The sequence below is a fragment of the Lepus europaeus genome, chromosome 4 (assembly GCF_033115175.1).
Source record: "Lepus europaeus isolate LE1 chromosome 4, mLepTim1.pri, whole genome shotgun sequence".
In the NCBI taxonomy this organism is placed as follows: domain Eukaryota; kingdom Metazoa; phylum Chordata; class Mammalia; order Lagomorpha; family Leporidae; genus Lepus; species Lepus europaeus.
The window spans coordinates 35629672-35654190 of record NC_084830.1 but is presented as its reverse complement, the minus strand read 5'-3'; positions in this window follow the sequence as shown (position 1 = coordinate 35654190).

Genomic DNA, 24519 nt, shown 5'->3' with positions numbered 1-24519 from the left:
TGGTTGTTGTAAAGCTTGAGAGAGAGAATGTAGCACAGTATCTATTACATGATAAGAGCTCAAGAAATGGTACCTATCCTCATTGTGCTCATTTCCTAACAAACTGGAAGAGCAACTGGTAGAGAGAAGAATATCAATGAATATTTCTGAGGGAATAAATAAGCAAATGATTATTCCTCAGAAGATGAAAAACAACCAGAATCTCAATGTGTCTTCTGGGAGCAAGACAGGTCCTGGAATCCCACAGCTTCCTATGGAAGGCATGTCATCTTCAAAGACATCTTTCTTGACACGAAAACAATGACCTGTAAACCATTTGTGTTTTTGTGGAACCATCTAGAGATTCCTCATTTTTATTTTTTTTGTGCTCAGCTTAAATGCTGTTCACTGACATTTTTCATGCATATGCCCAAATTGTCTGTTGTCAAACTTTCTGGGGTGCAGCTGTGGGTAAAGGTGGCAAAACCTTTGGGAAATCTGAAATCAAGGTTGTGTCACTTCCAGTGAGTATGTTTTGAAACTGTTGCAATAATAAACCTACAAATGATAGACCTACACATTACTTACCTAGATAAGAAGAAAAATTGGCACTTCCTAAGATTAAAATAGGAAAAATAACCATTGATACTAGAATATTTACACATTGCTAGAAAGACAATCTCATGAATCCCAAAGTCCAAGTGTTCTATTGCCAGAAACTTTAAAATAAAATTGTATCATTTTTAGAGTGATTTTTTTAAAACAGCAATAATGTGTGGGCTCCCTCTACTGGCTCTTCAGATTGAAAAGGTCAGAGAGAAGCTTAGTATCTTTTAGTTACCCAATCAATTGTTACACTCATGGTGTTGAAATTAACACAAAGAAGTGCTGATGATCAATCTCAGATCCATAAGGGAGCAGACTGCTAAATAAAGAGGCTGGAATCAATTGAATTTATATTTTTCTGTCAGCATTTAACAATTATTTTAAGTAGGAGACAGCAGATTTTTTGTTTTATTTTATGTTTTATACAGGAGGCACAGATGCTCTTTGGAGAGGGGTCAATGTGGTCCATGGCACCTGTTGCCAGGGTAACCATGTTCTCTGTCTGTACATGTCAAGGCCAGTTGCTTCATTGGAGACAATCAGACTATTAGATTGGAGGAAGCAGAGAAAATGCAAATTATGATGTTTGTGTTGCTTCAGAAAAACTATAATGCTATATAGTTTTATAGATTTATAGAATGCAGAGTTTCATCTTAATAATGAATTTCTCTGAATGTACTCTTAATATTAACATTCCAAAAAAATCACATTCTAGTGTGGATATAGGCACTTGATGCCCTTGCACTGGAGGCTTTATTTATTGAATTTGAAAGGGGATGTGAGAATAAAATGTTCTTTAATAAAATTAGAACTTCTCTTCCTAGAACTATAAAATATTAATTCAAAATTCTATAAAAATATGACCCTACTCAGTTTATGGAGCATTTCTGAATAAGGTTCTTCTTTTATTTAAATAAATGTTCAGTGGTCCTTAATTTAGATGCTGTTTCAAAATTGTTTGCTGAAGGAAGGCTGTAATTAGTAAAAGGAATGCTGCTCTCCATTCTGAGAATAACAAGGTATTAGTTGGCTTTGTTTATACGAAGACAGAAATAGAACTTGATGCAGGAGCTTGGAATTTGATCCATTCCTTATTTTAGGGTAGATTTTTGCAGGGAGGTGTAAAATATTAAATATATGGATACACATCAATGTGTAAAAATGGACAACATGATTAAGTTTCATGGAAATTGCACTCTTCATATTTATTTTTATTGTGAACTTTCCAAGCGTGTACATAATGAAGAAAGCTTCTTTACTTCATTGGTATTGACATAATCCCTATGTCAAGGACAGTCACAAATGCATCAATATATCTAAAATTAACCTCTGCATCTGTAGGAAGATGACCGAAGCAATTCCTTAAGGTGAAAATCTCCCTGCTAGGTGCTTCAGGGATGGCAGTTCCTTATTTTGCTTTAAAAAGGTTAAGCACATTTGACTTTAAAGTTTTCATTTTTAATTTGCTCTTTTGTGATATATTATGTCCTACTTGGGGGTGTGAACAGATCTTCATCCAAAAAAAAATTACGTAGCTATTATTCCCTTTCATGAAGGTTTGTGCCTATCTTCCAAAGAGGCTAAACAGAGAGACTAAGAAGAAAATGTATGTAGGGAAAGATATGCATGAACAATAAAATGTAGATAGTGCCTTATAGACAGAGGGACCATATGTTCCATGTTCCCAGGGATGAGCTCCGTGCAAGCCTATTTTCCTGGCATTATTACAAATAGTGCTCCCTTTTATTCTCAAAAATACCTGTTTTGAATGATAAATTGTATAGCCACCCTATTTACTATCCAAGCACTCTGCCTACATTAGCATTTGTTTGCTAGAACATCATTTCCAAATGTGCGTTTGCTTGAACTCTAACCTCTCCAGATATTATTGTGAAGAGAGCTCTGTGGTGAATTAACTTTGAGAAATGCCACATATGATATGCAGTAGTGTTCTTGGAGAGTCCAACACACTTTTACATATTAAAGGCTTCTTGTCTTTGCTTACTTCAAAATTTCCAAACTTTTGGGACTACCAGCAACACCCCCACCTTTGTATAATATATATTAATGTAATGCAACATGGAGAAATATCTATCCAAGATCCGCACCCTGCTCCTGTACTTACTTCACTGTACCGCACTGAAGATCTAAAATTGTGGGGATACCCAATAGACTTAGTTCCAAAAAGTCTTCCAGAGGAAATCAAAGGTACTGCAATGTTAAGGTTCATGTCTACATTGCTTAGTTAGAAATCTCATTTACCCACTCATTCCGTTGAATTCAGTTGTTCTTCACTGAGAGTCTGTCCAGTTGCTAGCACTTTCTATCCACTGTTACAGCATGCAGAAAAGTTGCTCTGTCTTGGGACACACAGTAGGTACGAGGCCCCCATCCCTTTACTCACTTGTCCTGTTCTGTATCCCTACCACACACACTGCATGTATCAGTTTCTAACATACTATATCGTTTTTTAACTGGTTGCATTTTATTTCTGTTGCCGCAGTTAAGATGTCAATTCTTTGAGCAAACTTTTTTTGTGTCTGTTTTGTTGACTAGTTTATTTCAGGAATCTAAACTGTACTCTGTGCTTAGTATATGCTTCATTAGTTTTCTTGAGTAAATGAATACATGAACACATTGCGGGAAGTCTCCAGGGGGTGGTGTTTGGCCTCACCATTGAGAGCCTGATTTGAATGTAGAGGGAAGGCTCAGCTGTGAAGCTTAGCTCAGAGAAGACGTGTTTCTTGAGGAATGAAGGGATGAAGGCACAGAGGCATGAGAGAACAGATGTGTGACTGGCTCTCAAAGCAGGACATAAGACGGCAAAGGCGTGTTAGAAGCAGAAGATGGAGACCCTGAGTGCCATAATAGTGGTCTAATTACCATTTATTGTGCAATCACCATGGGTCATGCACTGTGTGAAGGATAATAACATTTTGCCTAACAACAAACCCAAAGGCTGGTATTAATTGTCCTCTGTTTTACATGAAAACACAACATCTCATGATGGTTAAATAACTTGTCCCACATAATACTCAAATCAGCAGTGAAGCTGTGTCTTTCTAGGTTTTGGCTGACACAACTACATATCATAGATGCGGAGGCTTATGAATAACTGAAATATGTTTCTCACAGTCGTGGAGGCTGGAAGTCTGGAAATTCAGGGTGCTGGCACAGCTGGGTTCTTGTGAGGACCCCCAGCCAGACTGCACACGACTGACCTCTCATACTCTAACTTGTCAGGAAGCGGGCAAGAGACTTCTCTGAGAACCTTTTAACAAAGGCACCAATTTCACTCATGAGGACTCCGTCCTTGTGACCCAATGACATCCCCAAGGTTCTACTTCTGAATGCCGTAGGTTGAAGATAAGGATTGCAATAAATAAATTGGGGGTGGAGGGGAAATATTCGGTCTATAATAAATTTGGATTCAAACTGAATTCTCTGTGATTTTAGCATTTTGTGTACCACATGGTCTTTCTATATGAAGTATGTGGGCAATGCAATAAAATCTTTGCTATGTATTTTTACAGATAATTGCCACCACCATGGATTTTACAAGAATAGGTTGAGAGTAAGATCATGGTAGAGAGGAGCCGGCCCCGTGGCTCACTTGGTTAATCCTCCATCTGCGGCGCCAGCATCCCATATGGGGCCAGGTTCTAGTCCCAGTTCCTCCTCTTCCAGTCCAGCTCTTTGCTGTGGCCTGGGAAGGCAGTGGAGGATGGCCCAAGTGCTTGGGCCCCTGCATCTGCATGGGAGACCAGGAGGAAGCACCTGGCTCCTGGCTTCGGATTGGCCTAGCTCTGGCCATGGTGGCCATTTTGGGGGTGAACCAATGAAAGGAAGACCTTTCTCTGTCTTTCTCTCTCACTGTCTAACTCTATCTGTCAAATAAAAAAAAAAAGGATTATGGTAGAAGCTAGAATTTAAATTCTGGAATTCAGAACTGATGTCAGTTCCAGAGCTGTGTTATCCAAGTCAGTGGTAGGAGCCATGTGAAATCATTGAGCCCCTCAGATGGGTCTAATGGAAATCAAAGACGTGTTCTATGAGCAAAGTAATCACAGGATTTTGAAGACCATGCCAAAAAAATATAAAATAGTCTATTAGAGTTTTTTAGAATAAACATTACAACCATATGATGAATATGAAGCTCAATAAATATATTGTGATCATTTCTTATAATTTTTGCAAACTAGTTACCATGAAATTTAAAATTCTTCATGCAGCTTGCATTCTAGTACTGTTGTAAGCACTATTCCAGTTATTCTCATAAAAAGGCTTTTTGAAATCTTAGATGGTTACAGAAAGTACAGCTTGGAGTAGGAAGGACAAGCACAATTCAGAGAAAACTTACATGATATTTGTAACTAAAATACAGAGTAAAAACATATAATGTTTATGAATGAAATTGACATTTTGAGATTTGATTGTTATAGCTGTTGTCTGCATTCTTGAGGAACAGTGGTTTTTCTGCTTACTACTTGTTGAATTCTTTATTTGGTGGAGGGTTTAGGTTGTGAGTATAAAGAAAATTGAAAGTATGTCATCGTAAAAATTAAAAGCCAACTGAGAAAAGAAGAAGGGAGAATGGCAGGGATGGAGGGTAGAGTGAGAAGTGTAATTATGCTCTTAAAACAGTATATATGAAATACATGAAGTTTGTTCCCTTTTTAAAAATTCAAAAACAAAACTTTTTTTTTTTTTTCAAAAGAAGGACAAGCTAAAGACAAAGAGAGGAGCCTATATTTAGGAGCTAAATAAACAAAGAAGAAAATGAAAGGAGACTGGAGAGTAATCCTATACAATAATGTCAAGGAGCAAATTTGGTCACATGTTGCAGAAAACCAGAGAAGATGAGGGCAGAGAAGAGGCTGTGAGATTTGCTAAGTAAGAGATTGTTTGCCATTAGAGTTTAGCACAAGTGGTTGGGGTGAAAGCTAGTTTGAAAAGGAAGGTAAGGGCAGTGATCAAGATACATACATTTTTAAGGAAATGGAAGGTATGAACATATTTATAAGGTTAAGAGAAGGAACTGTTAGTGAGAAGACTAAAGATACAACACAAAGAAGACATCATTGATGTAGTGAGGTCCCTTCACTAGTGCTTGGAAAGTAAGTCATGTAGGAAAAGACTCAGGATACCTTTCCCCTGAGGCCACAAGGAAGGAAAAGAATTCCAGGGATTCCCCCATAATTTTGATTCCCATCTTCTCTTAAATAATCTGAGAGTCAAAAGGTTGAAGCTGAATTTGAGATCTTGATAAGTGTGAGATAAGCTTAGAAAAAACATAGCATCTCACATCCTCACTGTGAAAAAAATAAAAGATTAGGGAAGAACAGTGAAGATCCAGGATAACATAAATATTCAGCAGCATCTGCTGGTGCAATGATATTGGTCTTGAATCTCATCCAAGATGAGAAATTGAAAAAGTTAAGTGTGATCAAAGAACAAGGGACTTTTGTGTCTGCTTGTGTGAATATAAATAAAACTGTGGAACACAACTATAGACTGAATGTTTATATCCTACTATAATTCACATGTTGAAACCCTAACCCCGGGTATAGTTGAATGTAGAGATAATATCTGTAAGGAAATAATTAAGGTTAAATGAGGTCATAAGTGTGGGACACTGATCCAACAGGATTAATTATTTTTAAGAAGACATATCAGGTCTCTCTCTCTCTCTCTCTCCCTCTCCCTCTCCCTCCCTCCATCTCAACATCTGTACTGAGGAAAGACCATGTGAGCACACAGTGAGAAGGCAGCCATCTCAGGACATCAACCATTCTGGTACCTTAGCCATCCTGTCCCCAAAACTGTGAGAAAATAATATTCCATTTTTAACTCATTTTTGTTTGTTCAAAAGACAGAGAAAAAATGAAAGAGAGAGACAGAGAGGGAGAGAGAGAGAGAGAGAGAGAAAGAGAGAGATCTTCCATCCACCGGCTTACTCCTTAAATGACCACAATGTTGTGGACTGGACCAGGCCAAGCAAGGAGCCAGAAGCTAGAAACTCCATCAGGGTCTTACATAAGGGTGACGGTGACCCAAGTACTTGATTCTTCATCTACTACCTCCTAGTGTGCACATTAATAGGAAGCTACATCAGAAGTGAGGAAAAGACTGGTATCCCATAATCCATTGTGCCACAATGCCCAGTCCCAAATTTCTGTTGTTTGAACCACACCATCTATGGTATTTGGTTATGGCAACCTGGAGAGTCTAATAAAACCATGATGTCTAGATTAAGTAAAAAAGATTTCAAAGTCAGGAGAGAAGATTTTGACAGATGGGAAAGGGACGGCAGCCATCTTGCCATTTACACAATTCGCTGTGTGCTGACTCACCACATCGGCATGAAGCAGGAGCCGAGTCAGTTGTGTGTGTTCTCAGATGAAGGGAATTGGCTTCTGCTGGCCACACACATTACCTGGTCGAAACTGACAAGAATAAACATGGATTTCAGTAGTCTGTATTCATGGGTTCCTGCTTAATGGTGATCTTCCCTTCCTTACCATCTTCCCGGTGGAATTCTAGTCAGCATCAGAGGCAGGGACAGCCTTACAGGATTGTTTACCCAGCCCCACAATGGTTATATATGTCTTACCATTGCTGCTTTCTCTAATTCAATCCTGACTGACACAGCATTAAAAACCTAGGGAATCCCTGGAGTTCAGGAGGGAGGCATTTCATTCATCCGTGTATATATTCTTGCTAGGTGCCAGAATCATTCATCACATAAAGCAAGGATTTGACAAGTTGTTAAAACAAACAAGTGATACATAATGCCATGGAGCAGAGAGGGGGCTAAAGGCAGGAACTGCCATTTTGCTTGGCTTGGATTTCAGAGGGAGGCTGACTTAAAATTGTGGACTGTTGTCTAGAAGTTAGATTAGAGAACAAGAAAACCAATCTTTGCTTTGGACCCCAAGATAGAGAACAAGGTAAAGGAAAGACTGATAACTTAGAAGATATTTTTAGGACATAATGTGTGTGCTTATGAATCTTAAAGCTGTAATTCCACTTCAAACATCACCTTTTTATTATCTATAACTCTAAATCAGCTCATTATCTTATACTCCATGAGAAATAGTTCTCCAAGTTCCTCAAACACAAATCTCTGTGGCATCCTCTACTCTTTCTTTTCTAATTTTTCCAGTATTGTTATTGCTTTCCATATTGCCTCCCCAGATTGACCATAAAATTCTGTCACTTCTATTTCAGGAAAGTGTCTTGAATGAGCATCCTCCTTTGCAACTTTGCAGCCATGGCCATAAACAAAACCATCATAGTCTCTCAATTGTGCACCTTCATAAACACTCAAATAGATATTTATATGCCTAGAATATTTTTTAAAGATTTATTTATTTATTTGAAAGTCAGAGTTACACAAAGAGAGAAGGAGAGGCAGAGAGAGAGAGGTCCTGCATCTGCTGGTTCACTCCCCAATTGGTTGCAATGGCCAGAGCTGTGCTTATCCAAAGCTAGAAGCCAGGAGCTTTTTCCGGGTCTCCCACGTGGGTGCAGGGACCCAAGCACTTGAGCCGTCTTCTACTGCTATCCCAGGCCACAGCAGGGAGCTGGATCAGAAGCAGAGCACCTGGGACTTGAACTGGTGCCCATATGGGATGCTGGCATTGCAGGCAGCAGCTTTACCCTCTACACCACAGTGCCAGCCCCTATGCCTAGAATTTCTACCAAAAAAAAAAAAAAAATTGAAGGCAATTACTCTCCTGCATAAACATCACCAAATCCTTTCTAGAACCATTTCAAAGCCTTTAACATGGCACCTTTTCCATCAAGGCTCTGACAAGCATTTTCTACATCTCCCATCACGTCTCATCATCTTTCTCCACTGAACTTCTTCTGGTCATTCCTAAATGACACCATGTCTTTGAGAACTTTGTGGCTTTGCAAGTGCATTCCTGTGGCTTGGAATGCCCTCTACACCCTTTACTTGAGATAAATATCTACTAATTCTGCCAGACAAGTTCAAGTTCTCCATTAGGCAGACCCCTCCTTTGATGCCCCAGAGCACTACATATTCATGTCTCATTTAACACAAAGTCCACATGGAATTATAATTACTGGTTGACATAGATGCCTCTCATTTTAGGACTGTTATCTTGAGGGCTACAATAGTAGTGTTCTGGCTGGCATATAGAAATGGCTTAAGAAAAGTGTATTAACTGAATAAATATTATGGAGAACCAGACTTCACAACAAAATGCACTATTATACATAGTGCTCAGACTCCCAGGGGAGCCTACAGCAACCTATTTCATCTAGAATGTAGCCACAACATATTAATACAAATTTGCCACATATCACGTTATAAAACATTGAATACAAAAGTAGTATTTCAGGGGCCGGTGCTGTGGCCTAGCGAGCAAAGCTGCCACCTAAAGTGCTGGCATCCTGTATGGGCTCTGGTTCGAGTCCTGGCTGCTCCACTTCCAATCCAGCTCTCTGCTATGGCCTGGGAAAGCAATAGAAGATGGCCCAAGACCTTGGGCCCCTGCACCCGCATGGGAGTCCCGGAAGAAGCTCCTGGCTTCTGGCTTTGGATCAGTGCAGCTCTGGCCATTGCAGCCAAATCGGGAGTAAACCAGTGGATGGAAGACCTTTCTCTCTCTCTGACTCCCCTCTCTCTGTGTAACTCGGACTTTCAAATAAATACATTTTTTAAAAAGTAGTATTTCAGCCATTTAATGTGTTGACTTGTGGACTGGCTCGTGAAGCAAATCAGAATTTCTCTCACTAGAAATTTGTTTTAATGCTAATATTAAAAATATATTTTAAATATTCACTTCTCTTTTGTTCTTTATTTCAAAAGTGACAGAGTGACAGAGACAGAAAGGGATGGAGATGTTCTGTCCACTGAGTCACTCCCCAGATGTCCAGTCCAGGCTGAAGCCAGGAGTAGGAAACCCATCCAGGTCTCTCAGGGTGGCAGGGATCAAAGTACACAAGCCATCAGGCACTGCCTCCCAGACACATCCGTAGGAATCTGGAGCAGAAGCACAGAGTATCCAGGACAAATACCAAGCACTCTGATGTGAGATACAGGCATCCCACATGGCAGCTTAAGACTCCATGACAACAGCTGCCCTACTATTCATTTCTTGCTAATTTGGTCCGGTTGGTTTGGACTTCAGTAGATCTGCCATGAGTTTATATCAAACTCCCTTTCTGCAGTCTCCCTGTTCTTCTCCACCTTCCTGTCACATCTTCCCTTAACCAAATGACCTCAAACACTTCCTTGAAAAAGGATGTGCCAACTCTTTATGGAGGGCACTGAACCTGAGGTTAGTTCTAAAATAGACACTGACACTTTGGGATATATGCCAGGAAGGATAACAACAATTTGCCCTCAATTTGCCCTCAAGGAGATTGCTTGTGTTACTAGAAGTCATAGGAACACTAGTGACAGAGGGTCATTGAGAAATAGCACTCCAGTGTTATATTTTATAGGAAGCAAATTGGTATAGTAAAAATAACAGTAAACTGAAAATTATAGTTTTTACTGTTGGGATTACAGGACTATTAAAGGACTGAAGTTAGAAGCAAAATAGGGATAGAGAAGAAAAGCAAGACACTTGGAAGAAAAGGTGGCAGAGTTTTGTAATACCCTTGGGAAGGGAATGGTAAGAGAGGGTAAAAGAGAGCTGCTTGATATGCAGTAATAATGCTAATTGAATTCTTGACTAGGGGTGGACCAGTAGAAGGGAAAATCAAATTTCTGAAAAATCTTTAAAAGCTTTATAGATTGTTTGAGCCAATAGTGAAATGTATGTTAGAAATATTCTAGGTACACCACAGACACAGGCTAAGGAGTCAGACGAGAGGGTGGAAAAAGTGATTAGATGAAAGATAGCTGGAATAAAGTGTGGGTCCCTTAGAGTAAAAACCAGCTCCTGAGTTAGAAAAGCAGAGAAGAATTCGGATGCTAGAACAAGAAAATACAGGAAAGAGAAATGCAGTTCTTGTAGAGGTAGAAAGGTATCTGGGATTATATGGTGAGACAGAGAGATTTGTTCATCCTTTTGTGCCCGTATCTGTTTTTGGACAACACAGGCATGATTTAGAGGAGTAGTCTCTTTGCTCATTTCACACAAACACTGAAGTTATTTCAGTTCACCAGAGGACAAGGAATGCAAATAGAGCACCAATAAGAGAAGTGATGATAGATTTGAACATGAATTCCCACATGTTAAGAGTAAATCTCCTTTTGAGTCCAAATCATGGTGTCTGGTTACTGGAGAAGATTTACTGGCGACACTGTAAACCCCTGGAAGGTTACTGTCTTACCCAGCTAACAGCAAGGGAAGCAAGAGCTGTATCCTTAGTTAGACATGCTGGATTTGCAAACCACAGAAACTAATCCCCAAAGTTTCTCAAACTAAGCAAAGCAAGAAATTTATTATGTGACTCTTATCAAAAGAGACTGCTCTTCACTAATTAAGCACAAAGCATTTTACTTACAAAATTAACTCCCACTGTAAGTGCAATGAAGTCATACGTATTAGGGAATGGACTCAGGGACATGACACTGACTAGATCAGAAAAAAGTAAAAGGCTGTCTGTCTGTATGTTTCATTTTGACATTTTCAATTACCAGTTGATGTCATCAGATTTTTTTATTAGCGAAAAAATTTTGACTTCAGAACTCCAATAGTTGCTAAGCTTCTGTCTTATTTCCGATGTCCCTGCACCATACTGAATCAAGGTATCTTGGCGAAGCAGCCCTAATCGTAAAAATGTGCCATTTCTCTAAGATGGTTTTTGTAACTGAGAGTGGAATTTTTTTCATATTTTTAATACTCACCACAAAAATGCAATGCCTAAAAACATACTTGAAATTTGCCTCCTAAGTGATCAAATATGAATGTCTACTAAAACTAATACTTTGAAAAATTATTGTCCGAACAATACTTTGAGCCAAAATATAGGTTCTTCATCCATGGATATAAATAACATATTTGATTCAGAATAATCATTGCAATGGCAGAATTTCAAGCATTTCTATGAAATCATGATTAATCTTACCATTCTAATATTAATGGTCAGATAAATCTGGTCATTATGAGAAACTCAACTAGGCAGTACAGTCAACCAGGCAGTATGTCACTTCCTCCCTGTTTCAAGATACTGTGATATTCCACTGATATTTCATGAACAAACACACTGGCAGGGGCCTCAATGTAAAACTGAAGTTATACTGTAAATACTGAAAAATCTATGGATTACTGGAGTTACCATCCACCCCACCCCACCCCACCCTAAGAAGAAACACTTAGGAAGTTGCTTTGCATATAGTAATAGACTTCTTTAAAAAAGAGTTTGTTCAAGTATCAATTACTGTGTTTTTATTCATTTAGTTATATCCTGGATATCAAAGGCTATAGCTATATGTCTTAGGTACTTAGTAAATATTGCAGATTGGATTAATGAGTAAACAAGGCATCAGTTGCGTGAAATAAGCCAGACAAAGAAAGAAAAATACTGCATGTTCTTCATTATATGTGGGCACAAAAAAAAAAAAAAACAGAAAACTCTATTTGATCATAGAATGTTGAATACTAGAGGCAATAAGGAATGGGAGGGACAAAAGGAGTATGGATTTAAAAAATAGCAGAAACTAGATGTGGTTCATTAACTGTGAAAAAGAGCTTTAATATGAGATGTTAATAGGGAAAAAGGGGTGAGAGGTATATGAGAACTCTTTGTAAATTTAAAGCTATCATTTTTTATAAAGTTTTATTATTTCAAAGTCAGAGTTACAAGGAGGCAGATAGACAGAGAGAAAGAGAGAGAGAGAGAGAGAGAGAGGTCTTCCATCGGATGGTTCACTCCCCAAATGGCTGCAATGGCCGGAGCAGAGCTGATCCAAAGCCAGGAGCCAGGAGCCAGGAGCTTCCTCTGGATCTTCTACATGGGTGCAGGGGCTCAAGCACTTGAGCCATCTTCTGCTGCTTTTTTAGGCCATAGCAGAGAGCTGGATCTGAAGAGGAGGAGCCGGGACTCACCCAGTGCCTATATGGGATGCCAGCACTCGAGGCAGCAGCCTAACCTGCTACACTACAGTGCCAGCCCCAAATTTAAAACTACTCTAAATAAAACATTAAAAATGTTTTAAATGATCCACCAATGCCCTTAATTAATTTAAGGAGCATTAAATTAAAAAACATGATGTTTAAACCTGATCTTAACTATGGACATATAAATTTTAAATTTACCATCTTAACCATGTATTTATTTATTTGAGAGACAGAAAAGGATAGAGACTGATGACTGACAGATAGACAGAGCTTCCATCTACTGGTTTACTCCACAAACACTGGCAATAGCCTAGCTTGGGCCAGGCCAAAGCTAGAAACTGGGAATTCAATTCAAGTCTCTCACAAAGGTAGCAGAGACTCAACTACTTGAGCCATCACCTGCTGTCTCCCAGGATAAGCATCAGCAGGAAGCTGGAATCAGGAGCTGACCTGGGCCTTCAGCCCAGACACTCCGCACAAGATGCAGGTCCCCAAGTGACATCTTAACTGCCAGGCCAAACACCAACCTTGACCATATCATTTTCAGTATCAAAGCTATGGGATTTTTTTCTCTGCTTTTCCTTCTTATGCTTTATTGTTAGATATTCTAAGTAATACAATACATGTAAGCGCCAGTGATTCTCGAGTGGTGCCAAAATTAAATATGCCATTATACAAGTTTAAATATCTGCAAAAGAGAACACACATTTTGTTGTTAACGAAAGCTTAAAATATTTGGTCCTCTTCCCCACTTAATGCTGTATAATTGTTCAGACCTGGTTAATGCCACTCTTAGGATCATTGGTTACTATCCTCACTCTGTCTTTTATGACCTTGTCTAAATATGATCAGAGTCGGAAAACTTGGAAGGCTTCCATAGCCTTGGCAACTCATGACGACAGCCTAAGATGGTTACTGGCGCCATAAACTAGAGTGTCAATTTGTTGATTCAACAACAGGAGCCACTGTGCACTTGCTCCTCATGTGGGATCTCTGTCCTTAATGTGCTGTACATTGTGATTTAATGCTATAACTAGTACTCAAACAGTATGTTTCACTTTGTGTTTCTATGTGGGTGCAAACTGTTGAAATCTTTATACTAAATTGATCTTCTGTATATAAAGAGAATTGAAAATGAATCTTGATGCAAATGGAAGGGGAGAGGGAGCGGGAGGGGGGAGGGTTGCGGGTGGGAGGGAAGTTATGGGGGGGGGAAGCCATTGTAATCCATAAGCTGTACACTGGAAATTTATATTCATTAAATAAAAGTTAAAAAAAAAACAAAAAAAAATATTACACTTTCAGAAATGTGGGTCAAATGGTTTTGAGAAGCTGCTCTTCATTAAGGAAAATAATCATAATTATAAAAATAGCTGTTTCTGTGAAACTTCTTATGAATTTTTTTCTAACAGATTATATTTAGTCCTAGAAACCATTTACAGTCACTCTTCACGAAGGGCTCACTTTATAGTTATTCTAAGGAAAATTTAGGGCTAATTTTCAATGCAATTCCATAACGTCAACATTGCTGTGTTTGTACGTGTGTAAACACATATGCATATTTTAGTATGCATTTTTTCATGAAATTTTTGAGTACTCCTTGTAAGCATAGATTTCAAATTTTTTTGCACCAAATAAGCTTATCTTTCAATTCCGTTTTCCATGAACTCTTAAAAGAGTGGGTGTATGTCTGTAACTCTGTGTGTGTATGTGTGATAAACAAGACACTTACTAAATTGCACCTCAGAAATCAACTGTAATTTTTCAACTTTCAAGCAGCCTTGATTTTATTTTCCTCTCAAAAGGAGTCATTAATATGACAGGAAGGAAGAAAGATATTTACACAATTAAATTTGCTTTTATAAAATTATTTTAATTGTTTGTTCCCATACCAAAAAATCATTTATAACTGAATTACACAAGCTTATTTCACAGTAGAGGTATAATTCAATTTGATGAGGCATAGTAAAGAAAGAGAAACAATTCTCAAGTCTTTATAACAGACTTGTAATACAATGCTAGTTGTAATATCCTAGTGCAATTCACATACACAAAGTATGTTAAGACTATATTAAATTTCAAGTGGCTGTGTATTTAAGCAATTCAAGTAGTATGTGTGTTTAAAGGATTAAAATTCTGACTGAGAGGGAAAGGAGAGTGGATTGTTAAATCTGAATTCTCAAATATAAAATGGCTCTGATAAGCTTGAATGATATATACAATCCAAAGGACAACCTAACTTGCATTTCATCCTATTTTTTATAACTAAATAAATTCAAAAAAACATTAAAATCAGATTTACAATATTTTGATGTGACTCAAGAACCATCAACATTAAAGTTAATTTAAAAAATAAGAAATCTAAACACAAATCAGGAGAATCGTATTTAGCTATTTTTGTTTGAAGTGTTTACATGAAAATGGTTAAAAATTCTACTGTTTTGTGAAATCATTTACCAAAACAAGCTGAAGCATCAGATAGAATAAACATAATTACATATTCAAAACTAAGAGGCAGGAAAAATCAGTCAGATAATTGCTATATCTAATTCTCACAATCACTTTGAAAAAATTTATCATAAAACTAAATGTAATGGACTAATTATGTAACATGAAATTATCCATCGTATATTTAAGAAATATGTAAACCTAATTAATCACTTTGGATTCTTTAAAATGTTTATAAGACCATCTTCACCCATGCTTACGTAGAAATGACCAGAATATATATGTATAGTCTTCATTATAAAGCTACAAAAAGTAGAAGTCAGATTTGCAGTAACTTATTGTTTCCAAGCAAGATCAAGAGACCAAAGTTGGAAGAGAAACAAAGAAGAAATTAAGGGAAACAAAGGAAAAAGAGAGAAGAGAGAGAGAAGGAGGGGAGGAGAGAGGGCTGGAAAGAGGGAGGGGAGAAAGGAGAGAAGAGAAGGAAGGAGGAAGGGAAGAAGGAATGGGAGGAAAGAAGGATGAGTGAGTTGGAGAGAAGAAGTGGGAAACTTGTCAAAACCCTGAATGTGACCAAAAAGGAACCTCAGTTTTATAATAAAAAAGGACATCAAAATAAGCTTCGAAACCCAAACTACTAGTATTAGTAGACATGTCACCTCTTTGGATTTAATAGACTTAAAGATACTTAACAGATCAAAACCTATGTATATACATATGTTTATAGGTTGTTCCTGTTATCTATTGTTAACTTCCTCAAAATTCAGCACCCTAACTCTAACTGTAGGATAGCTCACAATTGTGAGTCAGGGATTCAGTTAAAGTTCAGTCATTCTTCTTCCCATGAGTTGCTGACATATTGAACTAGTCTGACAGGTACTAAGCAGCATCACTCACCAGTCTTGTGCCTTGGGAGAGCTGGTACCTTGGAGCCAGGGCATCTACACATGGTCTCTTCAGCATGGTGTCTAAAGCCAAGTACATATGCTAGCTCAGGGCACTCTAAGAGAAGGTGGCAAAGGGACCCATGTAGGAAAGGCCAGGCTTCTTATGACCTGACCTTAGCAGTCCTAAAACTTCACTTCTGAATATTCTATCAGTCATGCCAGACATAAAGGTCAACCAAGACACAAAGGATGAGAACCTAAATGGCATGTGTCATTGGAAGGAGCGGGAAAGAATGTGTGACTGTTAAGACAAACCCACAGCTAACATCATCCTAAATTGGGAAAAGTGGAAGGCATTTACTGTAAAATCAGGAGCAAGACAAGGATGGCTGCTTTCATTATACCTACTCAACATAGTACTAGAAATCCTAGCCAGAGCAGTTATGTAAGAGAGAGAACTAAATGGCATGGGAACTAGAAAGAAGAAAATCAAATTATCCCTGTTTGTAGATAATAAGAACATTTACATAGAAAATCCTTTATCAGTTGCATAATTTTGAAAATATTTTCTCCCATCCTGTCAGTTGCCTCTTCTCTTTGTTGAGTGTTTCCTTTGCAGTGCAAAAGCTACTTACCTTGGGGCTGGTGCTGTGGCATAGCAGGTTAACACCCTGGCATGAAGCACCGGTATCCCATCTGGGCACCGGTTCAAGACCCAGCTGCTCCAGTTCCGATCCAGGTCTCTGTTATGGCCTGAGATAGCAGTGGAGGATGGCCCCTGCACCCTTGTGGGAGACCCAGAAGAAGCTCTTGGCTTAGATAGGTGCAGCTCCAGCCATTGCAGTCAATTGGGGAGTGAACCATCGGATGGAAGACCTCTCTCTCTCTCTCTCCCTGCTTCTCCTCTCTCTGTGTAATTCTGGCTATCAAATAAATAAATAAGCCCCATTTGTCTATTTTTGCTTTTATTGTCTGTGTTTCTGGGGTCTTTTCCAAGAAGTCTTTGCCTTTGTCAGTTTTTACAGAGTTTCCATGTTTGCCTCCAGTAATTTGATGGTAGCAGTTAGTAGATTGAAATCCTTGATTCATTTTGAGTTGATTTTTGTACAAGGCGTAAGGCAGGGGTCTTGTTCATACTTTTGCACACTGAGATCCAATTTTCCCAGCACAGTTTGTAGAAGAAACTGTACTTTCTCCAGGGATTGATTTTAGCTCCTTTGTCAAAGATTAATTGGTTGTAAATGAATGGATTTGATGTCTGGGGTTTGTATTCCATTTCTTTGGTCTACAAGTCTATTTTTGTGTATTTTAAGTACCAGGCTGTTTTGATTATACTGCCCTGTAGTATGTCTTGAAATCTGGTATTGTGATGCCTACAGCTTTGTTTTTGTTGTTTAAGATTGCTTTAGCAATTTTGGGTCTCTTGCATTTCCATATTAATTTTAGCATCATTTTTTCTAGACTTCAGGATAATGTCATTGGTATTTTGATTGGGCTCACACTCACTCTGTAAACTTCTTTGAGTAGTATGGGCATTTTGATGATATTAATTCTAATCCACAAACATGGAAGATCCTTTCACTTTTTTGTGTGTCTTCTATTTACTTCCTTAATTTTTTGTAATTTTCGTTGTAGAGCTCTTTCACCTCCTTGGTTAAATTTGTTCAAAGGTATTTAAATTTTTTGTAGCTATTGCAGATGGGACTGATCTTACAAGTTCTTTCTCAGCCATAACATTGTTTGTGCATACGAAAGCTATTGATTTTTGTGTGTTGATAACCCATGACTTTACCAAATCTATTATGTATTCCAATGGTGTCTTAATAGAATCTTCAGGATTCCCTATGCATAGGATCATGTCATCTGTAAACAGGGATAATTTGACTTCCTCATTTCCAATTTGTATCCCTTTGATTTCTTTTTCTTGCCTATTGATTCTGGATAAAACTTCAAGAACCAATTTTGGGTTTGGTTTGCTGTTTTTCTAGGTCCTAGAGATACATTGTCAGATCACTTATTTGAAGCTTCTCCAATTTCTTGATGTAGGCAATAGTTACTATAAACTTCTCTATTAATAGTGCTTTTGCTGTATCCCATAGATTTTGATATGTTGTATTGTCATCTTCATTCATTTCCAGGCAAGACACAAAATGAACATATAAAAATAAGAGTTTCTTAGCAAATAGTGAATTTCCTGAGAAATTAAGAAAGCAATCCCATAAACAATTGCTCAATATATGTTTATTGATCAATAATATATATAATATATCTCAAACAAATTTAACCAAGGAAGTAAAAGACCTCTACAATAAAGCTATAAAATATTGATAAACAATGTAAGAGCACACAAACAAGTGGACAGATGTCCCATGTTTTTGAATTAGAAGAATTAATACAGATAAAATGGCCACACTGACAATGTGATTGACACGTTTAATGCAATCCTTATCAAAATACCAATGTCACACTTCACTGAAATAGAAAAAAATACTAAAATTCTTATAGAACCACAAAAGACTCAGAATATCCAAAGTAATCTTGATTAAAAGAAAAAAACTAGAGACAACAGACAATCTGACTTTAAACTAGGCTCCAGTTATAGTAACCAAAACAGTATGGTCCTGGCATAAAAATAGACACATATACTAATGAAACAGAAGAGAGAATCCAAAAATAAACTCACATCCTTACAGCCAAATGATTTTCAACTCAGGTGCCAAGAACACACATGTGGGAAAGGACACTATCTTCAGTAAATGATGCTGGGGAGACTCAGTGTCCACATCTAGCAACATGAGATTACAACCCTTTCTCTCCCCATACACACAAATCAACCCGGAATGGATTGAAGACTTAAATGTAAAATCTGGAACTATAAGACTGCTGGAAGAAAACATACAGGAAGGGCTTCATAGGAGAAGCATAGAGGATGCTTTTATGGATAAGACCTCAAAACACAGGCAATAGAAGCAAAATGAGGCAAATGAGATTATATCAAACTGAGAAATTTACGCACAACAAAGGTTATCAATAGAGTGAAGGAACTAATAAAACTCAACAGCAGTAAAATTATCCAACTGAAAATCAGCAAATGATCTGAATAGACATTTCTCGACAGACTATAAACAAATGACCCACAAGTATAAGGAAATGTGCTCAACAGTATTGATCATCAGGAAAACGTAAATCTAAGCACAAGAAGATAATATCTCACTCCATTTAGAATTGCTGTTTACAAAAAGACGTTTCTAGTCAGGTGACGTGGTTTTATGTTCCAGGCAGGTGTGTTGGCTATTAAAACATTATTCAGCTAACCAAAAGGCATCTCTTTGGAATGGATCAGTGCAGTGGCTACTGATATAGTAAATGTGCAATTATAAAGATAATAAGAAATGATTCATTGCTTATGTGAAAAAGATACCAGTAGACGTTTCCTGTTGTGCCCAAGGGCTATGTCAACTCTTCTACTCTTGGTCACAGCATAATACAGAGTCCTTGATTACCTTTGGGACAAGCCATCTAGTATTGCTGAAGTGGTGACTATGGGTGAGGGAAAACTAGCATAGTTAATGGACAAGGCAAATGGCAAAGATAAAATTCACCTTCAAAATGGTTGTTAGGTACAGGTGATTGTAGTGGGAGGTTTTGAACTAGCCTTGAGCCTATCTTATTGATATAAGATTTAACTTAGCCAGGATTCGCATGTCCTGTTCAATATCTTCTCAGCCCAGATGTTTATAACAGGCACCAAAATAACCAGCTGCACAGAGATGCAGCCATTAACCTCCTCTCCTCTGTGCCCGTGTTGCTTTCTGCCTTGGGACTCGCCGGCTGCTATGTCAGACATTGGCAGCAGCCCACACAGCCAACTTAATGCAGGCACAAGTGAAATTGCAAAGGATTGCATAGCCTCAGGGTAGCTATCAGTCAGGGAAGTGGTGATAAATTTCCCTCTCTTTCATGTTATTAGTGAGCAATTCTGAGGCACATTCCACATTTTTTAAGAGAGACTGAGCTCCAATTACAGAAGCAAACAGCTCCTTAATGAACCCTTGTGTTGCCTTTGTTTCCTTACCTGCTCTACTCTTAGACTCTGCAGTTTCTTGGAAAAACTTCCTAAATTAAACGCTCTTGTTTGAGGCTCTGCTTTGTGGGGTGACCCAAGATAACGTAGGCCCACCTGATGTGAGAGAAGTATGCCAGACCACTCCAGTGGGGAAATAAGTGGGACCAGCTATATTAAATAGAAAGAATCATAATTCCTTTTTAAATTGACTTCAAACACATGTTACAGAAGAAAAACAATGATGCACATGAATAATCAAAGAAGAAGGAAATGGAAGAAGTGAGAAAAAGGGAGAGGAAAGGAAGGGAAAGGAATTGAGTGAGAATCTGGCAAAAGTCAAAGAGGAAGGATAGAGGGAAAATCAAGAAGTAGGGATGGAGAGAGGGGAGTGGATTGTTCACTTAGGAGCTGTATCCCCCACCCTACACGACCGACTGCTTGCTGTGGTCCTCCAGGGTGGGAAAGGCTCTGGCTTCCATGGAAGAGGGCAGCAGGGCCCGTTTTATTTGATTTATTGGCTCCAGGGTTGTTCTCTGGTCACCTTACTCACTGATCATTCAGGGCTAAGGATTCAGCATTTTCTCTTTATACTAAATCCTAGTTTGTGTCTTGGACCTATGGTGACACAAATGTCTTCCTTCACCTTGTCCTGTGGCCAGGCCAGGTGTTGGGTGATGCTACATCAACTGCCTCTTCACCAAGAGGCCTGGGGCACTGGGGCTGCCTCTACAAGACTGAAGGGTCTGGCTTCTGTTGTGGTGGCTTTCCCAGGGATTACCTGGTTGTGGGTCACTAGCATCTTGAATGGAACTTAAGCAATAAACCATGTCTATTTATTCCCCCTTGGGCCTGTAACAACCAGGATTAGGTGGAGCCAGGGCCAGGAACACAGTCCAGGACTCCCTAGTGGGTGGGAGGAACCCAAATACTTGAGCCATCCCTACTGCCTCCCAGGACCTGCATTAGCAAGAAGTTGGAGTCAAGAGCTGGAGCCAAGAATCAGACCCAGAAGTATGGAGATACCCCAGAAATCTGAATGTAGACCTACCATATGACCCAGCCATCCCAGTCTTGGAAATTTAACCAAACCAAATGAAATGAGCATACGAAAGAGTTATCTGTACCCCCATGTTCATTGTAGCACAATTCTCAATAGCTAAGATATGGAATCAACCAAGATGTCAACTGATGACTGCATAAAAAAATTATGGTATATAAACACTATGGAGTACTACTCAGCTATAAAATAAAATGAAATCCTGTCTTTTACTACGAGATGGATGCAACTGGAAACCATTATACTTAGTGAAATAAGCCAGTCCCAAAAAGACACTTATCATATGTTTTCTCTGATCTGAGGTAACTAATAGAGTACCTGAAATATAATGTATTGGGATGAAATGGAGATTTTGAGATTCAATGATTGTTTACAATGCTTGTCTCTTCCATTGAGGAACAGTGTTTTTTTTTTTTTTTCTTCACACTATTTGTTGAACTGTTTTACTTGCTGTAGGGTTAACTATAGTCATTAAGTAAACTGAAAATAGATATTTGTAAAAATTAAGAATGGGGATGGGAGAGTGAAGAGGAAGAAGGCTTGTTGTGTGGGCGTGAGGGAGAGTAGAGAGGAAAGTTTAACTATGTGCCTAAATCTGTATATATGAAATACATGGAACTTGTATATAAAATTTTTAAAAATTTAAAAAAAGCATCAGCCCTGGGCCCTCCAATGTGGAACATGGGCACCTTAACTGCTACATGAAAAGCCTCCACCCTGATAAATTTTTTTTTAACTTTTTAATTCTTTAAAGCAGGTAGAGACAAAACTTACGAGTAAAATTGGTCAGATGTGGAACCAATTATATATTTATTAATGAAATTTCAAGTGTCTTAAAACAACAATTGCCTTATTGCATTTTAATGTTTAATACATGTAGATTGATTTGTACTGTAACAGTCATCATTTCACACAGTACCAAAGCAACTCTTTTTTGCCTATTAACATCTGGCTACACTTTTAAAAAAAATGACTTCATATACAAAACCAATTTTGTGTGGATTGTTTTATTAAATGATTGCTAAAAATTAATAATTTTAGAAAATAAATATTTAGCAAATTTGGATAGGGGCAGGTGCTGTGGTGCAGCAGGTAAAGCCTCTAGTTGTGACGCTGGCATCTGATATCAGAATGCTAGTTAGAGTCTCAGCTACTCTGCTTCTGATCCAGATCCCGGCTAATGTGCCTGGGAAGACAGTGGAGGATGGCTGAAATAGTTGGGCCTTTGCACCCATGTGGGAGACCCACACGGAGTTCAAGGCTCCTGGCTTTGGTCTGGCACAGACTGGGCTGTTACAGCCATTTGGGAAGTGAGATAGCAGATGGAAAATTCTCTCTATCTCTCTCTTTTTCAAATAAATAAATCTTTTTTAAAATGAACTTTGGATAGATAATTACTTTAACAGAACACAAATAGCATTAACCATGAAGGTAAAGAAGTTCGTGGGACTGGACTTACATTTAAGTCCTTGGTTTATTTAAAATAAAAAAAACTATAATAATGAACACCAGTCACAATGGGAGAAGATAGTTATAATGTGCACATTTGACAAGGAATCCATAACCAAATATATAAGGAATTCCTATAAACCAATAGAAAAATATGGAAGGTCATAGAGACTTTTCTTTGTCCTCACAAATTTGCCAACAATTAAACATTTAGATTTTCTGTCAAAAGACAGGAAACATTTAATTGCTTGAGGGCTGGTGGGAAGAGAATGGATGGAGAAGATACTTTAAGTAGATTATTGTTCTCTGGCACATTCCAGAATCTTTGTAATTGGCTTGGATCACTTAATCTATTCACCTTATTTCATAGTTTAATAAGTACATAATAACTAGGAATTTTACTGAATGTCAGGGATAACATGATGAGACAACAGATGGGATTTATGCTGTGGTAAACCTCAAAGATAAATGGGATGGACAACTGTATAAACAGAGATTGCAATATAACTTGATGCATAATGTTCTGGGGGAAATGTAGAAGAACTTAGGCCCCAGGACACCTAATTGGATCTGTGTACTTTGTAGTACCTTTGATGTAACTTATTATAGTCTTCGTATTTTTGGTGTGATTATTACTCCCAGCACCTGTCACCTGAGAGACTATCTGCTTCACTTAGTTGGATTTGATCCGGGCTCAAATACAGCCAATCAAATTAGTATATAAAATTACACTGGAAAAATGTTCTAGCAGTGATTTAGGATTTGTCACATTCTGAGCCATATAATAGTTCAAGATGATTTACTGGGTTTTTTATGAGAAAAAAATTTGGCAGACTATTTTTTATAACTTATGGGAAAGCAGTAGAAAATTGGAAATTATGACTGGAGAAAATTATCACTGCGAGAAGAAAGTGAGTATATTTTTATTGTAATCATGCTAATATGTACTTGGTTAAGAGCAAAGTGACTATATCCACTTAGAAAAAAGTAACCAAAGATAAGAATCAGTGATCAGAATTATACAAAAATGGAACAGGCAGGTCAAATGGCATAGAATGCATTCTGGTTAAATTTAGAGAAAAAAAGTTTCTGTGAAGTGAAACCATTGGATCATGAAGTATTTTTCCAGAGGATCGCCTGGTCTTGAAGAGGCTTTAAAGATGTGATAGTCTGATGCATTTAAGTAGGCCAATTCCCTCCTGATACATGGGTCCTTTTTCACAAATGTGAAGATTTTAGAGGAAGCAAAACAATGAGAGATCAACCACAAGCACCATGTATACACAGGAGAAGTAGAGAGCATATTCTCCACCTCCCCGCTTTTCTCACCCCAGCATCCCCCTCCAAAAAGAGCAAAAGATAACAAATGATGGGGAAAATGTGGAGAAAGGGAAACTCTTTGGTGGTAATATAAATTAGCACAATAACTATGGCAAGCAGTATGGAGTTTCCCCCCAAGTTGAAAACAAGTATACATACCTGACAATCCAATGACAGGGTGTATATCCGAAGAAAATGAAATCAGTGTATCAAAGATACGCTTACACTCTCATGCTTATTGCAGCACTACTCACAATGAACATGGTGTGTAATCAACCAAAGTGTTTATCAGTAAATAAGTGGTTAAAAGAATGTGTTATATATACACAACGGAGTATTATTCTGACACAAAAGGGCCAAACCTACCACTGCAACAACATAGGTGAAATCTGGAGATCATAATGATATGTAAAATAAATCAGACACAGAAAGACAAATACTGCATGACTTCTCATGTATTTGGAATCTAAAAAAGCTGAATTCCAAGAAGTAGAGAGCAGAATAGTTGTTAGCTGAAGCTGTGGTGGATTGGGTGGGTGGGGAATAAGGAGAGATTAACTAGCGGTACAATCACAGCCAGACAGGAGGAGTAAGTTCTGCTGTTATTACACAGAATAGTCGTTATAATTCACAGCATGGTGTAAGTTATCATAGCTGGAA